Raw genomic sequence first — 18,218 nt, 5'->3', positions numbered from 1 at the left:
TCCCACTCTGAAATGCCTCTATCAACTACGTAACATCAATACATGCTAGCTAGCCCAAGTCCAAGCAGATGACCCATGTGGAAAAATTCTCTGCCAGTAACATTAGTGTTGCCTGGCCCCCTAAAGATACCACTTTAGAAAAGGATGATTTCTTTTCATCTAAAATCTAAAGAAAGAATTTTGCTGTCTTCAGAATTAGAGATTAACCTGGCCTATTTATTCTCAAACTTCTTTAATTTTAGCCTCTATCACTATCTAATTTTCTTTTTTCCCCCCTGGGTGTAGGAGGCAATCCTACCCCCAGCTGACAAAAGAGATGGTAGGAGGTAGCAATTACTAATGAACTAGCAAGACAAGCTCTTCATTATAAAGCAAGAATTTAAGAGAACCTCAATAAGGAGAGGAATACCCACACTTTCCTTTGGTGGCAATAGGATGAAAAAACATTTTGGACTCCCCAAGAGCTCTAACTGCATTCCCAAACTGATGCTTCTGCCGTCACACCTCTCGTGCTCAAAATCTGGGTAAGAAAGCACAAACACTTGTACATGTATTCAGAGCATGTTTTCCAGACTCATACCAATTAGTACTTCCCTTCTGTTTCCTATCACTTGAATAAAAACATTGGGAAAGATCCAAATAATGACATTTTGACAGCAAAAAAGCAAAGGCATTCCAAGATTACCAAAGCAAATCCGACACAAACCAAGCATGGAGGTACTTCTTTTCCCAACACCTAATTTCCCATGACATGCTTCTATGAATTCTAATCAGAGATCATATGCTTCCCACATGCAACAAATTCTGTAGGTGCAGATCAACTACCTTCCCAAGAATCAGTCTGTATCTGAAATAAGCTTGAAGAACTTCATGAAGTGTTAGGGACTAGGGAAAAATAACAAATACTGAACATGCAAACATAACTATATGCAGTTTGCATGCCTCCACACATAGCTGATCTTAGATTCATGAAAAGAGCAGAACTCATGCAGATAACATTTATACTACACCTGTTAAAGCCATGCCTTCAACAGGGAACAAATGAACATATTTGCACATTTAACTTCTGAGCTGAAGTAATTAAGCATAAAACTACCTGACAACCTGCTAGAAATTTACTACTTGTCCTATATTAGACATCAGAGGAAAAAAATAATTTAAGAGTTCACATGCTGACTGTCAAGACACACACACGAGTCAGGATGCCCTAGGGATGAGACTGACTGATCTATGCAAGCTGTCCTTTTTCCCACATCCATCTTCCACACTTCTTGATCACTCTAACAAGACTTCACAGTGAAAATCTCCATCATGCCATTAAAGAAATACACATCTAGAGTTAAAAAAAAAATATTTGTTTTTTGAATATATATGTATCATTGAACTTATATGTTAAACATTCAAATCTGATTCACAAAGCAAAGAAAGGTTGGGACCAAAGCTTTTTAAGCCTATTCTTCCTACACACACTCTGCACGTTGCACAAATCTATTACAACTGCATTACATAAACCAAGCATCCTGCTTTTTTCCAGACTAGGTTAGCTCTTGCTTACCATTCAAACATGACAGTGTAAGAGATAACTAAGAAAGCCCAGCAGAAGAGACTTCTAGGTGATCCAAAATCTAATATAAAGAAAATTAACCTTTTAAAGGCTCATGTGTATCCCAGCAAGATGACATAAGATACCAAAATATAGTAGGTCAAACTAAACTCTTATTTGGTAGAAGGAACACAGCTTTTGAGAGAAAAACAAAACTGGACTCTTAAGAACTATTAAATTAAGTTACATAAATGTAGCGTCCCAATGCAGTTGGTATAAGCAAAGGCCAAGTACACTTTTTAAGCCAAATCTGATGACTTCTTAACACTTGAAATAATACTCTACATCTCATATCAGCTCTTTAAAATACACATTAATATATTTGCTTCACAGTAATACAGAGCAAACTGAACATCAAAAAAAATAAGGGAGGCAAAGAATCAAAACACAGATACTGCCTTTCATACTAGTAAGAAGCCTTGCTAAACTTTTCATTCTCAGGTATAGTAAAAGTAAATCCAGTTCTAAGTAACACACTGAACCCCTCATACTCAAACACTCATTCTTCAAAATAAACTAAAAGCAGGAATAAGTACTGGTGTCTTTCTGCTACTATCAAAACTATTATTCCATCTACTGCTCAATAAACAACTTGTGACCTTCATTTCCACTGCAGTTCGCGTTTTGCAAACCGTCAGCAAAAATTCTTATTTAATGTATTTCCTTAAGACATCCCAATAAGCAGTTTGTTTTGTTATGACTCAGAGGACTGACAATTTGTTTCACAATTTATTATGATACTTGAGAAATTGTTCAAAATGTTTTAATTATGTACTATCCTAACTGACATTTAGTAAAACACGATGAGGATATGAGGAGTAAGTATAGAATAAATATTTCATATTAATTAGGCTTGTAATGAACAGGTTTCACGTGATCACTTAATTTATGTCCAGTGTCAAAGTATCCTCTGTAAGAATTACCTAATTTAGTCACCAAGTCAACTGAAAGATGTAACCATCTCCCTCCATTATGTAAACACTACATGTATTTTGCAGAGCATCTTGGAGGACAAATTGGAAAACGTGCAATTTTTTGGAATGTACACGTTTGAAAGAATAGCAGTTCAACACATTAATGCTTAGGTCGAAGTGCACATAGAGCAGATAGCTTCATAGCAAATAACTGACACAGGAGAGAGATGACTAATCACAAACTCCACTAAACAGCATTAAATTAAGCTACCACCCAGAGAGGAAAGTGCTGCGTGTTTCCCACCATTTGCAGCCATATTGTGGGAATCCTCCTTTGGTGAAGTCTGCAGAGCAGGAAAGGTGCCTTGGAGCACCAGGCGATGGAAAAAGCCATCTTTTTACCTCAGGCTCATGACAACCATATTGCATGGAAAACACAGCACGGGGACAAGGCTAAAGCAAGTGGAGTTAGAATTATGCATGGCCATTTCCAGTTTACTTTTTCAAAAGTCTACTTTTGTTTTCAACCTTGTGTACAGCTTCAGAACAGCTTGGTACTCAACAAACACAAATCTATCCAGATTTTGCATATAAAGACATTCACCAGTGCCACCAGAGCTGGCTTACAATCAGTTTTTCCACTGCATCTGTAGAATAGCAGGGAATAATGTCAGACACAAATCTTCAGTTCAAGAACCCTTTTTAGAGTATCAAAGCAAAGCTCTTGTTTGTGCCTTACAACTTTATGAACTGAAAATAAATGTCGAAGAACACACAGATTTACTAGCATTTATATGTACAGGTAGATTTAACTAAGGAAATACCTTACCATGGAAGAATCATGCCCACATTGGTATATAATCTAGTCGGTAATGACTTTTGGAGGTGACAGTAAATAAATATTCACGTCAAAGCTTTTTCTACTCTTAAACTGCAACTTCTTTTTCTCCTTAAAACAGATACAGCACAAACAGATGAAATATTCACCCTGTATGTTTATTCCTCTGTAGCTCATCATATTCTCAACCTAATCTAGACCCTAGAAACAGAAACCTTTATCTTGGTAATAACACAAAGTTTTTATAGAGTCTATGTCTGCTGACTAGGAAGACCAAATGACCACGTTAGTGACACTACAGACAGGAACACAGGAATTTACCAAATACTGCTCTTTGAAAGAAGAGGATTAATACAAAGATTCAAGATGCTTTTCTGAGCTTTGAGGTAGCAAGCTAGTTTTATCATTAAAGAATGCACCCACCAGAGCCACAAGAAGGGGAGAGATGGTTGACCATGTCACTGTCCCTGTCACAGCCAGGCTACAAAGAGCCCAGTCCCTGGATTGCCCTAATCCCTGTCAGCCTTACATACACCCACACACCCAGGACAGGAATGCCAGTCCTAGAGCAGGACCACCTTTTGTAAAAAAGCCTCAAACTTTGTTTTTAATCCAGGTTATTTGTGTTGATCTGATTGTATAAATAAAAACACTGAAGACATTGCTATTTTCATTAAACGATCCTAAATTACATTGCATCATTTTGTTAAACAGTATACCACATACTACAGATCAGGTTAATTTTAGCATTGTATACCATTTCATACAAAGAAAGTTCACTTCCCCCTTTAAAATGAACAACTAACTTTGAATAATTACAAAGAGCTGTTAAAGAGCAACTTTCTCTTTTAACCCTACTACATTATTAATACTGCTGTTTTGAGACAAGATGTCTAAATCTGAGACAGTTTCACTACCAACAAGAACCCTATTTTTAATTGATTTAGTGCTTGTATTAAGTTTCTACTTCAGCATGACAAAGACTTGAACAATCTTTATTCACACAGTGGATTATTTAAAAAAGTGGTCCAGGTACTGCCCATGCAGTCAAGAATGTAAACACAGATACTGCCGATGACAGCACTTATGTCTTAAGAGAATTAATTTACTCTCTCAAGTGCTGCTAGAAAATTCTGTGTAATGAGCAGTGAAAATACTGAATAAAGCATTTATGATTTACATAGTATAAATCATATTCTGATATGCCAGACGTGCATTTATAGTTTATGTACATGAGGCATGTTAATCATGAAGTGTGCAACAAAAGTAACTGCAAAAATTGCTTACAGAACATGCTCTTGCATGTGTGAAGAAAATGGGGTTGCATTTACATCTCATTTGCTATATACAAATTTCACCCAGCCATAAAATTGCAATTTTAATCTCCTCCTCCCAATATACACGAATGTTTCACTAAAGAAATACCTAAAATTTCTGCTGCATCTTTCAAGTAAAAATGGTCCCAAATACATCATAAGCAGGGTTTTCAATAGTCCAAAAGACAAACTGCATCTAAAAATAGGTCATATTTAATAAAGTTACTTCCAGATCTCTCAAACAAAATATACAATGGCATACAGTACAGAAAGCCTACTAATGCTTATCATAATCCTAAACACCTATTTTCTACAAGGTCATAATGATCTTCTGTCCACCAGCTGCTTTTCTATTTTCTACGAATTTAACTAACATTTAATATAGGTCACATTTTCTCTTTTTGTTTGAATTTGGAATTAGATTGCACACCACTTCTAAAACAAAAATCAACATTTTAAAAAAATTCAATGTAATAGATATGCTGTCTCTAGTATCTAAACGACACAGAATTAAATCATTCTACAGGGCAATCTTCTATTGTTTTCAAACATAGCTTTCTCATCCTAGGAAATTATGTAAACTGGAAGAAATATATATAATCTATGCTAAACTTGGTTTAAAATACATAATTTTCAGATGAAGATTCCAGCCTTCAACAATACTAATAAAAGCATTCACACCAGCAGAGCTCCAAACAGTATCTGCAAAAAAACCTGAAGTCCGTATTATATAGTGTTACACTGTAGAAAAATGAATAGCCCTAAATATTGCATTATTGCATACTGAAAAATCCTTTTAAAATCCTTTTAAAATTAATCATTTAAAATAAATCAAAAAGTTACAGATCAGAAGCCACGTTTCAATTGTTATTACAGCAACAGAAGTTCTTAACATGTAATTATTTGAGTAAATAGATTTCTGCACCACATATGAAGGAAAGAGAAAAGAGCAAGGAAAGCCTGGGCTGAGAATAAGGTTCGATAACTAACTTTACCACTCAGTGATGCTAGATGGGTGAAGCAACACCAAAAACATCAGCTTTGCCATCTGATGAGCAAGGCAGACGAAGATTATTCTAAGAGCTTTTAAAAAAAATTAATCTAAAATTCATTTAAAAACATGAATCTAAAATGCAACTATTAATAATTTCTAGTAGCATCCAAATTACTAAAACAGACAAGGACAAAAAACGGATAAGCTGCAAAGATTTATGCATACAAAAATGTTCAACAACAACACAGCATGCCTCTTCCGATGCTCCCTACTGACATTTTCTAGGAAACACAGAACTTCCCAAAATACTGATAGACAAAAAAAGGTAACAAAACTATACTGGAAATTAAGGAGAAAAGCCACTTTTTGCCTTTAGGAAGTTTAAACCTTATTAATAAAGTCCCAGTATTTGTTTCATACACTTAAAGCTTCAAGGTATTAAAAAAAAAAAAAAAAAAAGAAAAAAAAAAAAGAGTAGTGCAAGGCATTTCATAGCATAATTATAACTCTGAGACCAGCACTACATTCATGGGTACAGAGGTACTGAAGTGAACAGTATTCTGCTGGATGGCTGGTCAATGAAAAATTGTGTCAGAACCGCAGACACAATTAAACTAGTATCACTACAAAACAAAGCGTTAGGACACACAAAATATTTCTCAGCCTCAATTCAATTTCCTCTGTCATAAGACTTTTGATGCTGCAGAGCATGGGTTTGAGAGCAATTTTTTTTTTGAGAGCAACATTATATTATTCAGTTTACAGCATTTCGTGACTGAAATTAAAAAAAATGGATACCTGGATACACCCTATGGCCTATGGAAGTTCAAAACATCTAATTATCCTTAGAACACATAATCAGCATGTTTCATGAATAATACTGTACCCAGCATCTCTCAAACAAAACCTGCAGTACAGGGATCTAAGAACAGATTTACATACGCTGTTTTACTAGATAAACACAGATGTCTGACTTCTTAGATCAAAATATTGTTGATAGCACACACAGCAAAGCCCTAAGACAACCCCTAGGCCTTCCTCTGGATTAAAAAACAAATAGAAAAACCACCAGATTCCCAGTATTTCACAAGAAGACACGCCAGTAATATCCGATTCCAGATGCAGCATGCTCGAACTCCATCATGCTCTACCTGTGAAGCTTTCCTTTGGTCCTAGCTATGCACGCCTTCCCTCAGTTCTGACACCTGAATTCATCCCCTCTGCTACCGAACAAAACCACACCTATCCCTAAGGTTTGGTTCAAAAATACAGCAAAGCAACCCATCCAAGGAGGATAAACGGGTATTACTAAAAACAAATGTTCACCTCTATGCTGTAAACCAGAGTGCAGCTTCTTTGTATTTCAGACTCCATCATAAAGCTTCCTAGACTTCGTGACAAAAGAGCCATGGTAACTCAATCCAACTGAAATACTACTACCTAGCAGAAAAAAGTAAGGCTTCTGCACACTGCGGAAGGAGCTTTGTCAGGAGTTAAACAAGATGAAAAGACCATCACAATTGTCTCCCACTTTTGCACAAAATGTAACATGTTATTTTTGCAAAGCCTCTTATAATCATACAGAGACAAATATTTTTAAATTAGAACATAACACAAATAACGTGGCAACTACCACAAAATTTTGAAAGGGCATTAACCCACATACATTTCTTTATCCCTTTTAAACCTCTGAACACAATGGAAAAATATTCCATTATGTCACTAGGATCCACTAACAGTTAAATATATTACCTTTGGGGTGTGGCTCTTCTCATAAAAGTGACTATACAGAAAAGGAATTTTCTCTGTCAACAATTTCACTTCCTGTGCTTTATCAGAGGTTTGAAGGGGTTTTTTTCCTCCTTAAGTGACAAAAGACTTTTTTTTTCCCCCCAATAGTCTAATACTGGAAGCTCTGTATACTCGATGTAGTTAAGAGACTATTTCCTGTAGAAGACAGTCAACAGGACTGCCTTCCAAGTCTGTGTTTCAGGCCTGTTTGGAAGCAGTGGGGTTACATATGTGTTAGCTCTGTAGGACTGGAAAGGGTCCAGTGCAATTAACAAGACTGAGGCATAAAGCATTAATGTAGGTTAAATAGTCCAGGATAGATTAATTTACACTGATACAAAAAGACTGAGAGCAAGATACTACCTAGCCACAGAAAAGGAGAAATCTACCCTTTTGTGTTAGTATAAAGTTGGATTGCCAGTATTTTATAGCTAGACCATCCCCACTTCCAGTCGTTTCTTATGAATGTTTACCAGAACCTATACCACCAGGTTTTTAGAAACTGCCAGAGTATTATTTCTGTTAACAGGTCTCTGCAGTAAACCCTATTAAGGCTGATTTTCAAAATGTCCTCAGCACTCACACCCTGAAGACCAGTACCTTAAAGAAGCCTCAAGTTAAGTGATCAAAAACTGACATAATACATCCCTACATACTTCTTTAGCTACTTATGCACTACTTTCCATGAAAACTGGCCAAAGTCACTGCATAAAAACTGTTGCAGTTATATCCTAAAATAACTTCTTCAACAGATTATCTAAACTAGCGTAAAACTTGGCAAAAAATGTCAACCAACCCAAGGAAATAATTATCAATATGCAAGTAAAATAGAGATTGTACATCCTATCTTCCAAGCAAAACCAAAAAACCCCCTCTGAATTAAGATACAATTTCAGTTACCAAGAGCAAATATGACAATCCAATCATGTAAAGACATAAATTTACAACTAACTTAATGTTGTGTAATGTCATTAAAAACTCAGTAATGAACATGAACTGCAGGTGTAGTACATGCCCTATGTACTACAATTCAATAGGCTTACTTTATCATGGAGCATATATACTGTAAGAACTAGGTTCTCATAATACAATAAAACAGATAATTTTTGTTTGTCCTTGCAACCCTGTTTTCTGAAATGCCATGAGACAGAAAATAAAAACAGAGCATTCTGCAACCTATTTCAATATTAAAACGTACTATTGCTACTACTCACATGACTGGAATTTTAATTCATGATAAGCACCTGCAAGAAATAGTGAAGAATAAAGAAAAATCTGCGTATTTTCTTGCTTACATATTAAAGACCCAATTGCATAAATTGTGGGTGGGGGGGATCACACTATTCATCTTTAGGCACCTGAGGCACTTAGGACACAGTTTCGTATCAGGTCTGGGGTCAATTAACAGTTTCCACCACCTGTAAGAAAATGCTTGGCTGCATCACCCAGCCACCCTCCCTTCTTCACCATCAACCATGTAATTCCTGCCCTCTCTTCCCTCCAGTACTTTCCAGACAGTAGTGGAAACCTATTCAGTTTACTGATACAGCAAAAATTATTCTACATAGAAAAAAATTATTCTATAGCAAGCACTTAATTCCGCTCAAACTGTAATGCTGTAATACAAAAACAATGACTTGATGATCTCCCTCCAAGGTAAACATGGAAAGAGAGGTAGCTCTATATTGAGATCTTTGGATTACCCTCTGAACCCATTTCTCTCTAGTGATTATAGAGAGGAGCATTAAAAAAAAAAAAAAGGCGGGGGGGCAGGGCAAAACCCAAATCAATCGATCTGGCCAATTTATATTTAAAATTTGAACAAATTATTTGCCGAGAAAAAAAAATATCCAGGTTTTATCTACCCACTCCTAGAACCAGATGATTATAAAGGATATAGACCAGGGGTCCTCAAACTTTTTAACCAGGGGGCCGGCGCACGGATGCAGTGGCAGGCAGTCACCTGCGGCTGCTTGGTTTCCCCCCCTCAACCCCCGGCGGGGGGGGGGCGGGGGTGTCTGTAAATACCGGGGGCCGGACTGAGGACCCTGGGGGACCGTATCCAGCCCGCAGGCTGTAGTTTGAGGACCCCTGATATAGGTATTTTGTTAAGACGCAGCTACAGGTGCAAATCATCACTGGCCATCCATTGATCCCCAAAATAACTTTTAACAATGACAAACAACTTAGGACTAAAATCCTTCAACTAACATCTACCTCTTCCATTACCAGAAATACTCACAAATACCAGTAAACCTCCTACGATGTACAACCACCAAAAAAAAAGCCCATTTTAAAGGAAGCAGGTTCAGAACACTGTTAACAACACTCAATGCTTTATATCTTATCCATAAACTAAACCCAAACACATTTTAAAATGCAGTAACTGAGCTTACTACCAAAGCATATCAAATCCATACGTTCAGAACTCCTGATCTCCTTCGTATTGCTCCTAAAATACTAAATTTGCATAATTTGAGAAGAAATGCATATACCAATTGAGCAAACTAATTACTATACACCATTATTTTGCTTCTGCTGTGCTGTCCAGAAAAAAAAAAAAAAAAGTGTATGCTAATAATGAAAGGCCTTCTCCTGCCTAAATACCTTTTAAACCTTTTTTTTTGGCTTATGGATCAAGCATTTTGATTTTAAGAATTATACTGAGAAGTGTCAGAAACAAGCCACAATAAAACATTCAGGTTAACTGCAGTCCCTGATAAACAACCCAGAATTACAAGCAGCAGGTTTAAAAATACTGTGACTTGTGCAAAACAGGAACACTGTAAGCTGTTTATCTTGTTTAATCCTGAAGGTAAATAGCATAAGCTTTAAAATATTTTGCTTCTTCGTCATAACCTACTGAATCATATTGACAAAGGTAATGAAATACTATGGAGAATCTTAAACTTTTGGAATTGCGTCTGAAATTGCTTTATCTCAGTATCACACAGGACATTATTCTCAGGAATGCTCAGTGTAAATTTCAGTGATTTAATCCAAACTGTAGCTTCAATGAAGCCAAAGATTTAATCCTGTCTCTCCTGAGGTTATCAGTTCTTCAGAAAAAAACAAGTACCCTGCACAACCTCCCTACTGGGCCCCTTTAAAGTATGACTGCTATAGTTACTATTTTTTTTTATTGTTGCCTATTCCGAATTTTTTTAACTCTTAAACATAGCTCAATTTCAGCTTATGTAGTTCAGTTTTTAAATATTATTTTCAAGAAAAAAATATTTTCCATTTCTGCAGATTTCTTTTCTCCAACATTAACAATTTCCACACCAAAAATCTTCTTTCCGTTCATAAATCCCACCTCAAAGATGTACCCATATTTAAAATTAAGTATGTATTTTATAAGATTTATCAGTAATTATTTCCCCGCTGTGCCTTCTTATTCAGTACCAAATTAAGTTTCTGGGCTGCTTTTTTACACATCATTTTTAAAAGACTTTAGTACAGAATATATGTTTGCTATATTTAGCAGTTGAGGACCTCCTTTCCTCTCTGTACAACAGGAAAGCTCCCCTCCCATCTGCTCAGGATATTAAAAAAAAAAAAAATAATTACAAGCTGTTGTTTTTCCATTGACTCTGCAGAAAGTGACTATTATTTGCATGTAAAAACAAAAGTAAAGTTGAACCCAAATGCCTATTATAACTTCCATCGGTTCCCTGACACAGGCAAATGGTCACAAGACACCTGCTGGCGCAGGGGCATGGGGATGACAGCAGCAGCCAGCAAAGGGGAAAACCACCACGGCTTTAAGCAACAGTGCCGAAGTTACGCCAGTTTAAATTGGCTGTGGAGCAGCAAAATTTCTCATAGGCAGCACCTGCCCAAGCATCGTCTCCCACAGTCATACAGAGAGACTTAAGTTTTATATTTAGTTTTCAGAGCAAACATAAATAAGGTGAACCATGAAGTATCACGTTTTATAAGTAGACACTTAAACAATTTAGTAAGATATTTATGACAGAGCTTTAAGACTGAATAGTGCTTAAGAAGGAAACAAGCCTCTTGCATACATAAATACTCTGCCGCTGTTTATAAGAACCAGATCTTGATAAAGAGAGAACAAACAGAGGAAGCTGCTCTGGCAATAAATTTGGGATAGACCGAAAAAATGGCTTTTAATTTTCCCCAGGTGAACATATATATGGCCACAACTTTTTTTGACTATACAATGTTTATGAATTATATATTTAGAAATTAAATTTTGCTTCAAGATGTAAAGAAAAGCAGTGGAAATAAAATGTATTCCATTATTTCATGACTGATTCTCTTCCTCTTGTATGTTATTAATGAATTATTAATTGTATTTAATATCTTTCAAAACTAAAAGCTTTCCCTAAAGCCCACATACTGAATCCAGTTCAACACTAAATATCTTTTCTGTATTATACATGCGAAACTATTCCAAAGCTTTACAAAATAAATTCCCAAACTAAAAATTAGTATTAATAGTTGCTTGTACTTTGTTTTAATTACAAAATAATTTATGTTAAAAGTTAATACACTGTATTCAATCTTTTAAAGCCTGATATAAAATGCCACATCAAGTAACATCAAGCAAACAATTAGGAAACTGCCATTTTTCTAAGCATCCACGCTGCACTAATGACCCATTCTGCAGTATCCATTGTTTTCCCAATTTTCTGCAAGCTACAAAAACAATCAGCAATTTTCACTGGCTTTCACTTCATTAGTGGCAATGCCAGACAGCAGGCACTGAGCAGGTTTCCCAGTGCTCCTTCATGAACGTACTTTGATGATGAGAAGCCCTCATCATACAGTTATATAACAACAACTATTTATAGTTACCCACTTGATTCACATTATCTGCCAAGTTTTAAACCATTTCATATGTAGACACTTGATCTTATCATTTTAGTTCCTTAATCAAAATGTCACATAACAGGCAAGTAAAAGGTTTCAGAGAAGCCTGTCTGCCACATCAACAATATTGTATCACAGTTTTTAATCTTATCAGGAGAACCAGAAGTTAATTTCACAAGATCAGTCTTCTATAAATACACGCTGAACAAGTTACTTCCTTTACTTAACCTCCTGTCTGTCAATATCCATTACTATGCATATTACTTTTAAAACCACTAAAAGAAACCTTAAGTTGTGCTGAAATTACATAATCTCTCAGAGTTCTGAGACATACTGAAAACATGATCAGCATTAACACTCCAGAAAGCATCCGATCAACTTCTACTTAACACACAACTTCAGTGGCAGCTGTTTAACACCCTCAGGTTCTCTTAGGAAGTGTCTCAGAGCATCCCATGAGACTATCACTGGTTTACTTCTGAATACAGCAGTATTTAATGCACCTCTTCTGAAGATCATCAAATGCTAACATTTTCTTTAGCATTTGTAGCAAGCTGATGGCTCTGTTAGAATTCACTTTCCTCCCAAAACACGCCTTGCCTTATCGTCATAGTTGGTGACAGCATGAGTTTTCCGCATCACAGTCTTCGGCTTATCTATCATATTCACGTAACTTCAATTTTTTTACATTTTTGTAAACTGGCTTCTTTACTCCTATAGGCCACTGCAAACTTTTTGACCTAAAAACTTTTCTCTCAACTACAAGACAGTGGGTTTGCAGGTAACTAATATTCTTTGATAACTCTTAGTAACCCATATTTCCCAAAGATCTTTATTTTAGTGAGCACCAATTAGCAACCATTACTGTAAACCTCATCAAATGTTACCTTTAACATCTTGCACATACCTGAACAACATGCAAACAAGTCAATACTTCCCAATCAGTAAGGGAAGAGTAGGCAGGCAGAAATACTTGGACAGAAACATTTCTGAAAGACCACACAGGTTAGTGCAGTTCACTACGAAATAGGTGTATCAGCACAGCTACATGGCTGCAAAATGTGCTTATCCACTGAACACGGAAAAAAAAGTCACAAACTTTAACACTAACTGAAAACATGCAAGTACCCTTAGTGAAGCTGACAAAATGCAATGTTAAAAATCAGAGACCATCGTGCAACTCTACCAAGCCTTGAAAACAGCAGCAGACAGAGAAAGTAGTACAATTATGAGGTACAGATCATAATTAAATGAAGTATGATTAGAGGGCACAGAATAACATTCACTTATGCATGATACCTTGCCAGTCCAACCTAAAATACAAAGACAAGCAAAACTGTAGCTAGGAGTGTAAATGAAAGACATGTTGTTTCTTTGTTCTGGAATAACACTGCCTTGTTCATAATATATGTGCAACTAGTTGTACCAGAGAAGATAAATAAAAAAATTAAGGGAAAAAAAGTCATAATCAAAACCTAGGATAAAACTGTTCTTCAACTGACTGTGTACTTTCAAGGTATTACAGAAATGAGCAAGCAGAACATTGTCCTGAAATTCAGAGAAGCCTTCAATTGTTTATTTTAAAATGTTATAAAGTTGGTATTTTCCCTTTTTTAAAAATTATGCCTAATTCTGCCTCACAACATGAAAAATTAAAACATGATTTGATAGGTATTTCTTCTTTTGCTGCATTTTCTGATGATGCCATTCACATTTTTTTCCCCTCTAACATTCATGCATACCCGACAACCTGATGTCCCCTACTGAATGAAATTTCTAATCCTTTAAAAACAGGCACCAGACCACAAAAGCCCAAATATGCCAGTAAGGCACAGTTACAATGAGTTCAAGTATCAGTGTGCCTATGGCATAATACAGTCAGATAGAGGGGTATAACGATCTCCAAGGAAGTGGCAAAAGCCTTATTATCCAAGGACTGATGTATGAAAAGCTGGCCTGATGCAAATTACCTAATCTATGCATTCACTAAGGTTATTGTTTTCCATATAACTGGATCACAGAACTAACGGAGAACTCTTCTTTTTTTCATGTTCTTGTGCTCCGCATTGGCAAACTAGCTCAAGTTCCAGTTTTCTTTATTCCTTGTACTATCAACAACAGTTGTTAAATGCTTGATGGTTAAACCGTTCTTTGTAGACACTTCAACTAGCCAGTTCTTCTGAACTCTGGAGATGACATCGCCACTAAAAGGAGTTCAGGAAACCAACAACTCTAGAATTGCTAATCCATCAGGTTAGGTAACAGTGCGCATGTATGGATTTGTATTCAATACAGAATTATAAATAGTCATTTGTCTAAACAAGCATTAACTCTTGAGAGAAAAGTTGTTAAAAGCATATCACGACTCTTCAACAAAATACACAGGAAAAAGAAAACATCCCACACAATTAGTGGGCATTTCTAGGAATCTAGTACTTCTGGCTGTATCTGTTCTTCCCCACTTCATGGGGAAAAACATTACCACGTATACATAGTAGGATATATAACATTTAGTAAGTTTAATAAAAAGCCCCCTAGTCTTAGACTTTTAAGTTTTTTTTTCAAAACCAAATGAAAACTGTTGTCTAGCAATGAAAATATTTAAAAATAAAATGCTTTTACTTCTAATATGCAAGGTAGCCTGTACATCAGTATGTGAATAGGCACAAAAAAAATTTTCCAGTTCTCACACTCAGAAGGAAAAAGTCATTGCTACAATTATATGCATTGCAAAAAAGACAACAATCACTAGCAATACACTGGTTTAGTTTGTTCTTTACACTTGAAGCGTTAACTGTCAAGTAAACTTTCGGCATTTTAAAAGCATTTTTACATGCTAAAGTTGTGGAGTAATGTTTTATATCAAATTCTGAAGTGCTACAGATTACAGTGGAGTCCACATGCCTCTGCAGATACACATTCACAGCTTGGTGTAAAAATAATTAAAAAAACCCAAGCATTAAAAAGCACACATCTAAGTGTTTAAGATACCTGTAATTTAAGGGCTGTAAGCAACATGCAGTGAGTTTATGCTAGAAAAGCTTTATTATTGAGCTTGATTTTTAGATGTGATCTTGTCCATATTCACACTGCACCAGATAAAGCATTCAATAAGGACACAATTAGTATACATGCCTTTTTAAAATACAGCTGATTGGCTTTCTTGGCCAACAAATAAAAGCTGATCAGGACATCAAATATCAACAGCTCCCATTAAATGTGAAAAGAGGGTAAAAAGCAAATGCCTAAAAAGGTTTTAACACAGATATTGAATCAGTCTCCAGCAAAGCCTCTCCTGATTGCACTTTTTAGGTGCAATTACTCAAATATACCGTACTGAATCAAAACTTACTAAGACCAGTGAAACATTTTTTTTTTCTTCTTGCAGCAGGCAGTCATTTAAGGCATTTGAAGACTTTTTATTTTAGTAAGCCATTAAAAAACTCTGCTTATTTTTACTGTAAGAGCTCCACGTTGTAACAATAACACAGGCATACAGAACATCTTAGTATCCATGTCATAAGCTGCATCATACTTTCACACTGCAGTGTCAGGCAGAAATTTAAGCCAGAGCGATTCAGGGGAGAAACAGAGCCCTGTCCTGGTTTTCAGTTGCTCTAATTATATATCAAGTATTTCACTACACCTTAGTGGCATTTTACATATTAAAAAGATCAATTAAAGCACTACATCCTTAGTCAAGCTTAAAATAAATGCCTAGCCACTTTCAAACTATAATTTGCTTTAGACAACACAGGCTCCAATTTGCAAACTCTTCAGTATGGATGCAGGCAGACCCCACCTACTGATTTGTGTAGAGCTCCATCCCGGGTAAACACTGGGCTACACCACACAATATGCAAATACAAGGTATGAACTTCACTGCGTTATCCCTCCTAAGAATTTTTGTAAGCCAGACTCATTATTGTCAAAGGAGTATTTAAATAACACCATGAAAAAAAAGATGCTTTCATCTTTCAAATTTAAGTGGACCTTTTAACTCCAAGTTAACATTATAATGGTTTCTCTATACTAGAGAAGTAAATTCAGTTTGCTCTTTCAAGTATAAATTTTTAAGGAAATTTTTCACTATGCATTTCAAACATACTATTTTATGTTTTCATATCTGTTACTTCTGTGTTAATTATTTAAAACAAGTCTCTCACATCACTTACTGAAGTGCAGATATGAATAACAAAAGCTGTGTATGAGGATACAGAATTACTGCAACAAAGCAATATAGCAATTTCTTTAATATCTTAAGCACATGAAACACCCAATCACCTACTTCACTTTTACCCAATTCTAACAAGAAAATAAACCTGAATTTGGCACCAAGTCTAATCCCACAAATGTTTTCTTCTGTCCCACATCTTCCATGTATTTAACCTTTGGTCATCTAGCTTCCAGTTCAATTCATACAATTAAAAAAGGAGGCGAGGGGGGAGGAATGGAAGACTTTCAAACCGGGCTTCCTCTCCTCCTATCTATGCCGAGATAGCTACAAGAAAGTTGCTATTGATCTTCTGTCAAATTACAAAAAGGAAAAAAACCCACACATAAATTATTCATCAAATATTTTTTTAAAAAAAGAAACAGATGCTTTTTCAATTATTGCGTCTGGATTATGACAGACCTCAGCCCTGTTTCCCTCACAACAACCACCACTACCGAAGTGCCCAAGACAGCTACGAGTTTAAAGCAACTCCAGCCGGCTCCCAAAACTGTGGCAGGAGAGACAAAGGGATCAAGGTCAGCATTCTTCCAACGCAGCAGCTAATCCACTCCTATGAACACGGTACTGGAACTGGTGGGCGTAACAAATCCCCATGAAATATAAAATACAACTAACGCCACCTGATTTCCCCCGTCCCTGCGAGAGAAGAACCATTTTGCTCTCATTGGGTTCAAGCCATTACTTATCTGAGAGGAAGGGGAGGGAGAAGCGGAGTTCACAGAAGTTCAGGGTCAGCAAATGTTCACGTATCCTGTCATCTACGAACTCAAAGCCCAGGGCACAAAATCTCTTATAGCACGCACAGAAACCTACACGTTTTAGGTGTGTGTGTGGGGAGACCTGCAATAGGAGCGAATGTGTCATACGTGCGGAGGCTGCGAGAAGAGCTGTCAGGAGAAAGCAGCCTCGCTTGAAGGGGAGGAGGCGGCGGGGAAAGGACGGTTACGAACACAGGCTCACCAAAAAATCCCGCGGCATTCACCGGCTGCACGCCTCGGCTCACCCCGTGGACGGTGCTCAGCCCCCCGGAGCTGCCCCCCGGCGCCGCGGGGCCGCTCCCAGGCGCCACCGGGCAGCGGAAATCCCCCGCAGCCCTCCCCGGCCCGGCCCGGCCCTGCCCTGCCCGGGGGCGCAAAGCGGCCCTGCCGGCCCCGGCGGCCGCGGGCTCCACAGGCAGCCCCTCGGCCCTCTCGTGGGGCGCCCCCCCGCCCCCGCCTCAGCTCCCATCACCTTCCCTCCTCCTCCGGGGCCGCGTTTTCACCTCGCCCCCCCCGCGACGTCCCACGCACACGCAGGCCGACAGCCCCCGCGGGCCAGGCCCCAGCCCTGTGAGCCGGACCCGCACCCCGGGGCCGGGAGACAATGAGGAGCCACAACTCACCAGCAGCGCCGGAGCTCCGTGGGTCCGGGGGCGGTTCCTCTCCCCCTTCTCCTTCCCCTCCTCCTCCGCCCAGGAGCGGTATCCGGCCACCGGGAGCCAAGCCCCCCACCCCCTCCCCTCGCTGCCCTGAGAGCAGCCGCCGCCTCCGCCGGGCCGTCGGCCGCGCTCCCTCCCCGAGGAAAGTCACTTTATTCCCCGCTCCAACATGGCTGCTCCCGCCGCCGCCGCCGCAGCAGCCTTCGCCTTGCCGCGGCTCCCCGCCACCGCCACCGCCGCCGGAGAGGGGCCGCAGGCCGTGCTCGGGA

The 18,218-nt window shown here is 38.0% G+C and overlaps 1 protein-coding gene across 3 annotated transcripts in view; it reads right to left on the bottom strand.

Moving 5' to 3' along the window:
* The window catches only part of CDK17 (cyclin dependent kinase 17), a 96,793-nt gene extending 78,724 nt beyond the window's left edge, over positions 1–18,069 (bottom strand). Inside the window, exon 1 of one of the 3 annotated variants that reach the window (XM_056341754.1) lies at positions 17,914–18,069. The gene's annotated coding sequence lies outside the window, so the exon portion shown is untranslated. Of the gene's footprint in view, positions 1–17,492; positions 17,514–17,913 lie in introns of those variants that run through there. The other 2 variants (XM_056341757.1, XM_056341755.1) reach the window with 2 other exon arrangements.
* Positions 18,070–18,218: the final 149 nt, after the last annotated feature.

This window comes from Falco biarmicus, chromosome 5, assembly GCF_023638135.1.
Source record: "Falco biarmicus isolate bFalBia1 chromosome 5, bFalBia1.pri, whole genome shotgun sequence".
In the NCBI taxonomy this organism is placed as follows: Eukaryota; Metazoa; Chordata; class Aves; order Falconiformes; family Falconidae; genus Falco; species Falco biarmicus.
The sequence above is the reverse complement of the archived record's forward strand: the minus strand, read 5'-3'. Positions and strand labels throughout refer to the sequence as shown.